Genomic DNA, 9,693 nt, shown 5'->3' with positions numbered 1-9,693 from the left:
TATCCCCACCCACTAACCCGCCGTCGTTACCCATCTACTGCCAGCCGTTAGATCCGGCCCGCCACAGATCTACGGTGGGCGGGCTTTTCTATATGCAACACGCCCGGGCTTTAGCGTCCAGGAGTTCGGCGGTTTTGCCGTCGTACTCCCGCCACGCGTCAAGCTCTGGGGTGTGGCGGAGCCCCCTCCCCCGAGACCGCCTTTGCCCATAAGCGGTGCGCCACAAAACCGCTTACCGCCCGTGACGTCACATCCCACGTCACCCTCTGCCCTGTCACTGCTTACGTCACCCCCTTTGTCCAGTCACCCGATGAGTCACCTGCCTGCGTGGCCTCCTGCCACATCACTTCCACGTGTCCCTGCCACCGTACCTACCATGTCATCATCTGTACATGCTGACGTCATGCTGACATCATCCCGCCACGTCGTCTTGCTAACGTCATCCACCATACAATGTCACATTATGCTGACGTCATCCCGCTACGTCGTCTTGCTGACATCATCGCTCATCGCAGGATTTTTTAGGCCGAAATGGAGAATCTTCAGGGAATCTTTAGGGAATCTTCTCATCATGCAGCCCCAGGAAGCCCAAAAAGACGCAAAAATGACCCGTTTTCTTCACAGAGCATACCGGAAGGAGCAGAAAACAATTCCAGTTAATATAGAGGCCGAACAACGGTCATTTACTGGTGATTAGACCCGCAACATATCAGATCAGTAGTCCAGATTTTGTCAAAGATTATCAGTGGAAGAAAAGACACCAAAGAGTGTCAACAAAGATTTGTTTAGGGGCTCGAAGCACCTGCACATTGATGAAGCCCCCAGAAAGTCAAATCAATAAGCATCAGCCCATCCTTGCCTTCAAATCACCATTAAGGCATTCAAAGCACCAGGACAGTAAGGAAGCAGGAACCCATGCATATTTATTTCAGAAGACACTGCCCCAAGGCACCCAGGACTACATCACTTATTCATTTCTGTTTACGGCCGCCCCAGCGCAGCCCGAGTTATTTCATGCATTTATTTCTGGTAGAGTTAGGTCAGTTAATTATGACCTGATTAGGTCAAGATGTAATAAAAACAGTAGATAGAAAATTTTGCCCTATATATACCACCCTCTACATAGTTTTAAGGGTTGGAAAATTGGGAATTCTTCACTAGAGACTTGCTGTGTATACCTGAAATTTTTCTGTTATCAAAGATTGCCGAAAGCTTGGAGAGCTAACTGTCTGTTGTTGATAAATGCTTTTGGAGACTGAAGATGGAATTCTTATGCTGTGGCCTGAATCAATAAGTGCCTCTTATCTTTGTTTATGTGTTTGCCATTATCTAAATAGTGGGAAAAAATAATAGCCTAGAATTAGTTTAAATACTCTCTATGCTCGATTCCTGCTATTTTTGGATGTTTTCCTCTGAATGAATTGGTTATGAATATTGAATTCCTTCTGGCTCATGTTTACCCCAATTCACCTGTGTTGGCCAATTATCTAGGGATTCTAAATTTCCCTTAGGTAGCGCCGTGTTACTTTCTCTGCTAATCTGTTGGAGAGATTCTTAACTGCCTCTCATTCTTTAGCATTCATTTCATCCTTTAAACCTGAAAATTTCTTCAACCTCAGCTATCTTGCTCCATGTTCCCTCACTATTATTAATGAGGCGCACCTGCAGTTCCCCTCCTCGACTCCACACCCAATGGTTTGAAATATTCAGACTATACTCTGCCTCTCTACCTGAAAGTGTCAATTTTCCCACCAAAACAAAACAAAGAACCCCCTGAACCCAAGACCTAGCCTAAAATCCTTTCAAACAAAGCTAAATCTAAAAGAGAGAGCCCTCTCTAATTACAGGTTGGCTGGAACCTGCAGTCTAAAGTTGGTTTGTGGTTACCTCGGCCGTATCCCTTTCTTAACCTTCAGGGACAACTTGAGTGATAACATAATGGCGACTCCACTGGGGACCTTCCCCAGTTAATTTTACAAAGTTTCACGAAGAAGGTTAAAAGTCCCCCGTAGAAATCGATTTCCTAATTGCTGTATATTTCCTGAAACTACAGATGAAGCCTGAATGTTAGCCAGGAAGCCTTTGAAACTGTTTTTGTCTTACATTAACAGGTTTAGATAAAAGCTGCTTCAGTCAATCTTCATGCTAGTTTTAAGATATACACAGCCATTCCAAAATCTTATCTGGCCCTTGTAAATACAAAAAATATTCCAAAAAAATAAAATAAAAAACAATTCGGAAGCTGGCTCCCAAGAAAAGTTCACGATATACAAGGTCAAACCCAGACCCAGATCCTCCAGCTGTTTTTGAAAACCCTAACATAATCCCTAAAATCCTTAGGAAGCAACAAAGACAGGAAAATTTTGCTGATAAAACCCCTGAAACATCTTGCCCTAGCTGTATTCCGACTCCTGTCAAGGTTTTGTTCCGTTCCACCCCTATTTCCATTAGTTCATCATCTACGTCCCCTGGTACTCCTTCCACACCTTCATCCACTGCGCCTGCTAACACTACTGTTGTTTCCACTGTTCCAGTTACTCCTATTGTCCCTGTAATCCCTGTTGTTCATGTTATCCCCACCCATATGGCTAATAGATATGCACCCCTGCAATTACCTGCTAACACTGCGGCTTTACCTCAAGATTACCAATCGAAAATCTCATATTTTGATTCCACTGGTCCCTTCACAGCCATTCAGCATGCCAAAAAGATGCAAGACTATTTCGAGAACTATGAAATAGATGGTGACAGCATGAGAATGAGAATTTTCGTTCAGAGTCTAACAGGTGATGTAGGAACTTGGTTCAGATCACTTGCTGCAAATTCTATAACCATCCCTGATGAGCTTTACCTATCCTTTACCAACAGATGGGAGAAAAAGAAAGACCCCTTGCACATACTAGCTGAATATGACACAATTCAATGAGGTCCTCAAGAGACTGTTTTGGAGTACTGTGCAAGATTCAATAACGTCTAAAATGCAATACCACAGAATTTAAGGCCTCCACCTGATCTGACCTTGTACAAATTTCCTGATGGTTTTGACCCGGATATGGCATATCAGTTGAAAGAAAGAGCCCCTACAACTCTTGAAGACACGCAAAAGGTTGCTGTCACGGTAGAGGCTAACTTAATTGCCAAGAGAAACAGAGCGAGAATGGAAAAGAGAACCACCTTTAAGGAAGAACCCTCAGCCTTTGACCAGAAGCTTGATGCTATCATTAATGGCCTGCAAAGACTAGGAGAAAGAGTAGAAAATGTTGAGAGAAAAGCATCATGGGAAGGACAACAGTCCAACACCATAAGAAACCCGAATTTTAGGAAAACACAGAACATAAATGCTGGTAGGCCTAACCAAGACCATGACATTAGACCCCCTTTTCAAGATAACTTTGTAGAAGGATCTACTTCTAGTCAACCCATAGAAGACGATCACATGAATTTAATGGATCTAAAGGGTGAGCATCAAACTTTCCTGACACAAGAAGACCAAAATGAACATGATTGCAGTCAATTTCAGACTAAAACTGGCGAGTCTTTTGATTTCAAACAGGGTTATGATACTGCTGTGTATGAAGTACACAAACAGTATAAGCTCAGAACTAGGACCATTGACATCTCTGAGCCCAGCAAGACAAAGGAAAGTAAACAGCCCAACAAGATTAAAAACAAAGCTGTTGTAACAGAACCAGCTGATATAACTGTCCCAAACTCAAATCAAGTGACTGTAGAGGACATAACAGACACGCAACCTGCTGTTGAGCAGCCTCAGCCACCTCCTTTCTCAAAACAAAATTCAAACAGCGTCCCAAGAAGTACTCCTGAAGTTGCCAAACCGCAAGCAAATATTTCCAGTAACACTGATAAGCAAGATCAAGTCGCTGAAAATTCAAATGAAAAGGAAAAAACCGCCAATGCCAATACCAAGACTCCATTGGAGAAGCCTTTTAATTTAGAAACAGAGATCAGAAAACTCAAGATAGCCATTCCTCTTTCAGAATTGGCTAAACACGATGTATATAGGCAACAGATTCAAAGGTCACTTCAACTCCCAGAAAACAAAGATGATGTAAATGTTTTGGATGATTCCCCTGAACTATTGTTTGGACCAGAAGTTAATGGAAAATCAACACAAGGACCTGTTCCACCCTTTTATGTCAGTCTGCATATACATGACAAAGTCTTACACAACGCTATGTTTGACTCATGGGAATCACACAATCTTATGCCCAAAGCAGTTACGAAAAAACTTAACCTCGACATCACAAGACCTTACAAAGATTTATACTCATTCGACTCAAGTCAAGTGAAATGTTTAGGCCTCATTAAAGATCTATGTGTCTCCTTAGTCCAATATCCCAACAAAACCATCCTCATGGATGTAGTGGTGGCTGATATCCCACCAAAGTATGGTATGCTCCTCTCGAGATCATGGGGAGCAAAGCTCCAAGGATCCCTCCAATTAGACCTTTCCTATGCTACTATTTCAGTCTTTGGGAAACCAAAGGGATTGTACAGAGAAACGCTCATGAAGTATGTAGTAAGTAGTGAAAGCAAGCCTGGAAATTTTCCCATTTATTCAATTCATTCCGATAAGGATTCCTTCATTTTATTTAATGATGAAATAAATCTGCCCACTGATGATAAACCGTTGGTTTTAGAAACAAACACACCTATCAATGAGGAATCGGTTACCAACATGAACGAAAATGTCACAACAGCAAATGCAACGAGCAGGTTACAAGAACCTCAACAAACAGAAATTTTAGATCTGCCCGTCCTGAAACAACTCAAACTCCTAGCATTGTCAACAAGCAAGAAATCACATGGTTCTTAGAGTTTGATGGTTCTGTTAACAAGTTAGGAGCAGGGGTAGGTGTCTGGATTCATAACACACACAATAACCATGCAGAAGGACATGCCTACAGACTAAAATTTAAATGCAAAAATAACATGGCAGAGTATGAGGCTCTGCTATTAGGCCTTAAACTGCTAAAAACTCTAGGAGTTGTTAAAATATATATCTTGGGTGACTCTGATCTAGTTATACAACAGATGAAAGGTAATTTTGTTACCAATGACAATAGAATGAGAGCCTACAGAACTGCTGCTACTGACATACTCCAATCATTCACTGAATTCAAGCTTGACAAGATTTCTAGAAATCACAAAATCCATGCACACAGCCTAGCCACCTTTGCTAGTACATGCAAGCTTCCTTTTGACCCAAGCCACCACTTCACGGCTGAAATAAAACATAGGCTCACTGTCCCAAATAATGTTAGAGATTGGCAAGTGTTCGAGAATGATGCCCAGATTAATAATTTCCTTACGCTTGTGCATGAATTTTCAAACATCAACATTGATATGGATGCTATGACAGATCCACAACAGCAAACAACTGAAAATCAGCAAGAAAATCAGCAAACTCTAAACGCTGCAACAGCCAAACAGATCCTGAAACCAACTTTTTTTGACAATCAAAACATTGAACAGCTGAAACAAACGCAGGTAGAAGAAATAGACAAAACAAAGGCAGAAATCATTGACCTGAAAGATAATTTTTTGCCTGCTGGTCTAACCCCGCTAGAAGACATGTTTGATTCTAATGACGTTCCCAGAAAACCAAAACTGCAACCAATAAACACCGAAATAGAAGAACGCAACATTGGGACAGCAGAGAATCCAAAAATGATCAAACTGTCCAAAAATCTACCACCTGATCAAAAGCCCAAGTACATTGATATATTCAAATAATTCCAAGATGTATTTGCTTGGAGCTATGAGGATTTGAAATCCTACGACACATCGGTGATTCAACACACCATTCCTTTAAAACCAAACCAGAAACCCTTCAAGCAGAAACTTAGAAGAATTAACCCCCTGCTTCTTCCCCCGATTGAGAAGGAAGTAAAAAGGATGTGGGAAGCAGGCATCATAGCACCTATCAGATTTTCTGAGTGGGTGTCCAATCTTGTTCCTACAAGAAAGAAGACAGGTGAAATCAGACTTTGTGTAGATCTCAGAAACTTAAACCAAGTCTCCTTAAAAGACCACTATCCTTTGCCCAAAATGGACCACATATTGCAGAGAGTAGTGGGATCATCTAGAATCTCTTTACTAGATGGATTTTTAGGTTTCAACCAAATACTTGTTCACCCAGATGACCAAGACAAAACAACTTTTACCACACCCTGGGGAACATTCAAGTATGTAAAGATGCCATTTGGACTTAAAAACGCCGGTGCTACTTTTCAACGAGCAATGGATATTGCTTTCGCCAAAGAAATACATGACTTCCTGGTTGTGTACCTTGAGGATTTAACCCCATTTTCCAAATCTGATGAAGAACATCTCAAGCACCTCAGGCAAATGTTCATGACATGCAGAAAATATGGAATTTCCTTGAATCCTAAGAAGTCCTTATTTGGCCTTGAAGAAGGAAAATTACTTGGCCACATTATATCAAAGGACGGGATCAGAATTGATCCTAAGAGAATACAAGCCATCCTCCAAATTCCATACCCCAGAAACATAAAAGAGCTATAAGCATTCCTTGGAAAGATCAACTTTTTGAGAAGATTCATTCCAAATCTGGCTGAATTAATAAGACTGTTAAGCAACATGTTAAAGAAGGATGCCAAGGTAAGATGGTCCCTAGAAGCTAAGCAAGCATTTGAGAGTATCAAATCTGCCTTAACTCAAACCCCTGTCCTAACTAGTCCACAGTTCGATAAAGATTTTATCATATTTTCGTTTGCATCCGAACATACAATAGCTGCTGTCCTGCTGCAGAAGGATGAAAAGGGAGCTGAAAAGCCAATTGCTTTTTCAGCCGAGCCTTAAGAGACGCCCCATTGAAGTACCCAATAATGGAAAAATAGGCCTACGCACTTGTCAAGGCCATCAAGGATTTTAGAGTGTACATACTGTATTCACACGTGATTGCCTACGTCCCACACGCTGCTGTAAAAGACATACTGACTCAAGACGGATTAGAAGGCAAAAGAGGTAAGTGGATTGCAAGTATCCTCGAATATGACATTGAAATAAAACCAACCAAGCTGATAAAGGGACAAGGTTTAGCTAAACTGATGTCTGAAACAAACTTTCAGGCCTTAGACATTAACCAGCTGGACAATGAACCAGAGCTGGCGACTCCACAGATCAGTGAAATATTTCTGCAATGCCCCTGGTACACTGATATTTGCTTTGTATTGTTAAACCTGTGTGCTCCCCCAGGATTGTCCAGAACGAAGAAAAGATTTTTGAAAATGAAGGCTTTAAAGTTTTGTGTTATAGATGGTGCATTATTTTGGAGAAATCATGAAGGTATATTGTTAAATTGTTTAACCATGAATGAAACTAACAAGGTCATGAAAGAATTCCATGCAGGTGATTGTGGAGGACATCTCTACTGGAAGTCCACGGCTGACAAGATTCTGAGGGCTGGTTTCTACTGGCCCACTCTTTTTGCAGATGTAAAAAAGTTTTCCACGTCATGTCACAAATGCCAAATTTTTGAGGGCAAGAGAAAATTGTTGCCCCTGCCCCTTAAACCAATCTCCACCGAAAAACCTTTTCAACAATGGGGCCTTGACTTCATTGGAGAAATTCATCCCTCTTCCTCAGGCCAGCACAAATGGATCCTAACAGCCACCGACTATTTCACTAAGTGGGTTGAAGCCATTCCCTGTAGACAAGCCAATGATACCATCATTATCCAATTCCTTGAATGCAACATCCTTTCCAGATTTGGCTGCCCCGAGAAAATCATCACTGACAATGCCGCTGCCTTTAAGTCCAAAAAGCTGATCAATTTCTGCCACAGATTCCATATTACACTGGGCCACTCCACAACTTATTACCCTCAAGGTAATGGATTGGCCTAATCATCTAACAAGAGCCTCATCAACATCATAAAGAAGGTACTAGAAGAAAACAAGAAAAACTGGCACAAGAAGCTAGTGAATGCCCTATGGGCAGACAGACTTTCAAACAAAAGATCCATTGGGATGAGCCCTTATGAGCTGGTATATGGCATGGAGGCTAGATTTCCTTCATCCCTGGGCATTCCTACTATCAAGCTGTTACAAGAGATTCAGGCTGAACCAAATGACATTCAAAGAAGGATTAATCAGACAATTCACCTTCAGCAAACCAGAGAACAAGTTTATGATAGAGCTCAAATCTTACAAGAAAAGCTCAAAAAGATGTTTGATAAGAGAGCTAAAGCTGAAGATTTCAGAATCGGTGACAAAGTTTTAAAGTGGGATTCACGAAGAGAAGACAAGGGCAAACATGCCAAGTTCGACTTTCTGTGGAAAGGTCCATTTGAAATTTCTGCTGTTCAAGGAAACAACACCTATTTTCTCAGATTTATGGAGGACAGCACCTTGGAAGAAGGCCCTGTGAATGGCAGAATGTTGAAACATTATCATGATCCTTGTTGCTGAAACAATGCAAGTTCTGTAAATACCTTTTGTACAATATTATTTGTATATATCAGCATTCAGTTTAATTTGTGTAAACAGGCCGATTGTTAAGGAATAGCAGTAAAATTGAAAAGGACGCAGCCGATGCAAATTCTTCAAATCTCAGAAGCATCAAAACAGAGCAAGAACTTTCAGTTTATATCAGCATAGTTGCTCAAGGATTGTACATAAAAATCAAGCACGCAGAAGAAAGCAGGCGGTGCTGTACAATTCACAGTAACTCAGATGAGAAGAGAAAGTGGTTCATATTTTCAAAGTTTCATACTTTAACAGTCAGAACAAAGAAGAATTTCCCAGTCCACAGCAACAAACAGAAGATCAAGGCAGTCTGACCTGCTGTTCTTGACTTTTCACAAGGAAAAGCCATCCCCAAGTGGAGCCACTGTTAGCCTCCTGTTGCAACAGGGTTTCATTTTTCGTGATTGACATTTTTACATGCCAAATATGTCATACTTTGCAAGCTGCAGTGTTCCATATTTCCAGAAGAGACCAAAGAAGAAACCATGAGAGTGTTCTGATCCAAATGCCACTGCTAAGATTCCATTTTGTTGAGTTGTCCCAGTTTTGGAGAGTTTTCATTTAAGGGAGGTCCAAACAGTCTAATCTTGGTCTCCGAATATAGAGAATGCATCTGTCCAAACAGTTTAATCTTGGCAGATTTGTAGATAGGTAGAGAATCAAAGGGACCCAACTGTTTAATATGGGCCCTGGCAGAAATAAGTGCAGATCTAGATAGGAAAATTCAAAAGAAAAATTGTGAATCTGGGTCTGCAAGTCTAAGTGCACCCAAAACAAAAAGAAGAAAAAATGTTAGGACAGTAGGCTGGGTAGGTAGCTGTTCGGTGGCAGAGTGATGACTGATGATCAATTTTGTATCTCACAATGTCTTATCTTTTCAGATCACAGTTTTCAGGCAGTCTTGCATTCAAAGGAGGTACTCAAGCTGGAATTCACTAACCTCCCCTATCCTCATTTCCCCCAAATCACTTACTAACATGCCCCAAGAGGTCAAGATCTGTTTGAGCCTCTCAGTTTCATCATCTCCATGACATTCGCCTTGGTGAGGATCTGCATCACTCAAGGACTGCTCACTCATCATCTGTGAGCCTTCTTTTCCCCAACAAATCCTAAGGTCTCATACCTTAGCACTCTCTTTTCATCTCCATATTGACTATTAACTTTATTATATAACTCCCTA

The sequence above is a fragment of the Pinus tabuliformis genome, chromosome 3_2, assembly GCF_031772625.1.
Source record: "Pinus tabuliformis cultivar Carrire ecotype Pingquan chromosome 3_2, CPIR1, whole genome shotgun sequence".
Lineage (NCBI taxonomy): Eukaryota > Viridiplantae > Streptophyta > Pinopsida > Pinales > Pinaceae > Pinus > Pinus tabuliformis.
This window is presented reverse-complemented; position numbering follows the sequence as displayed.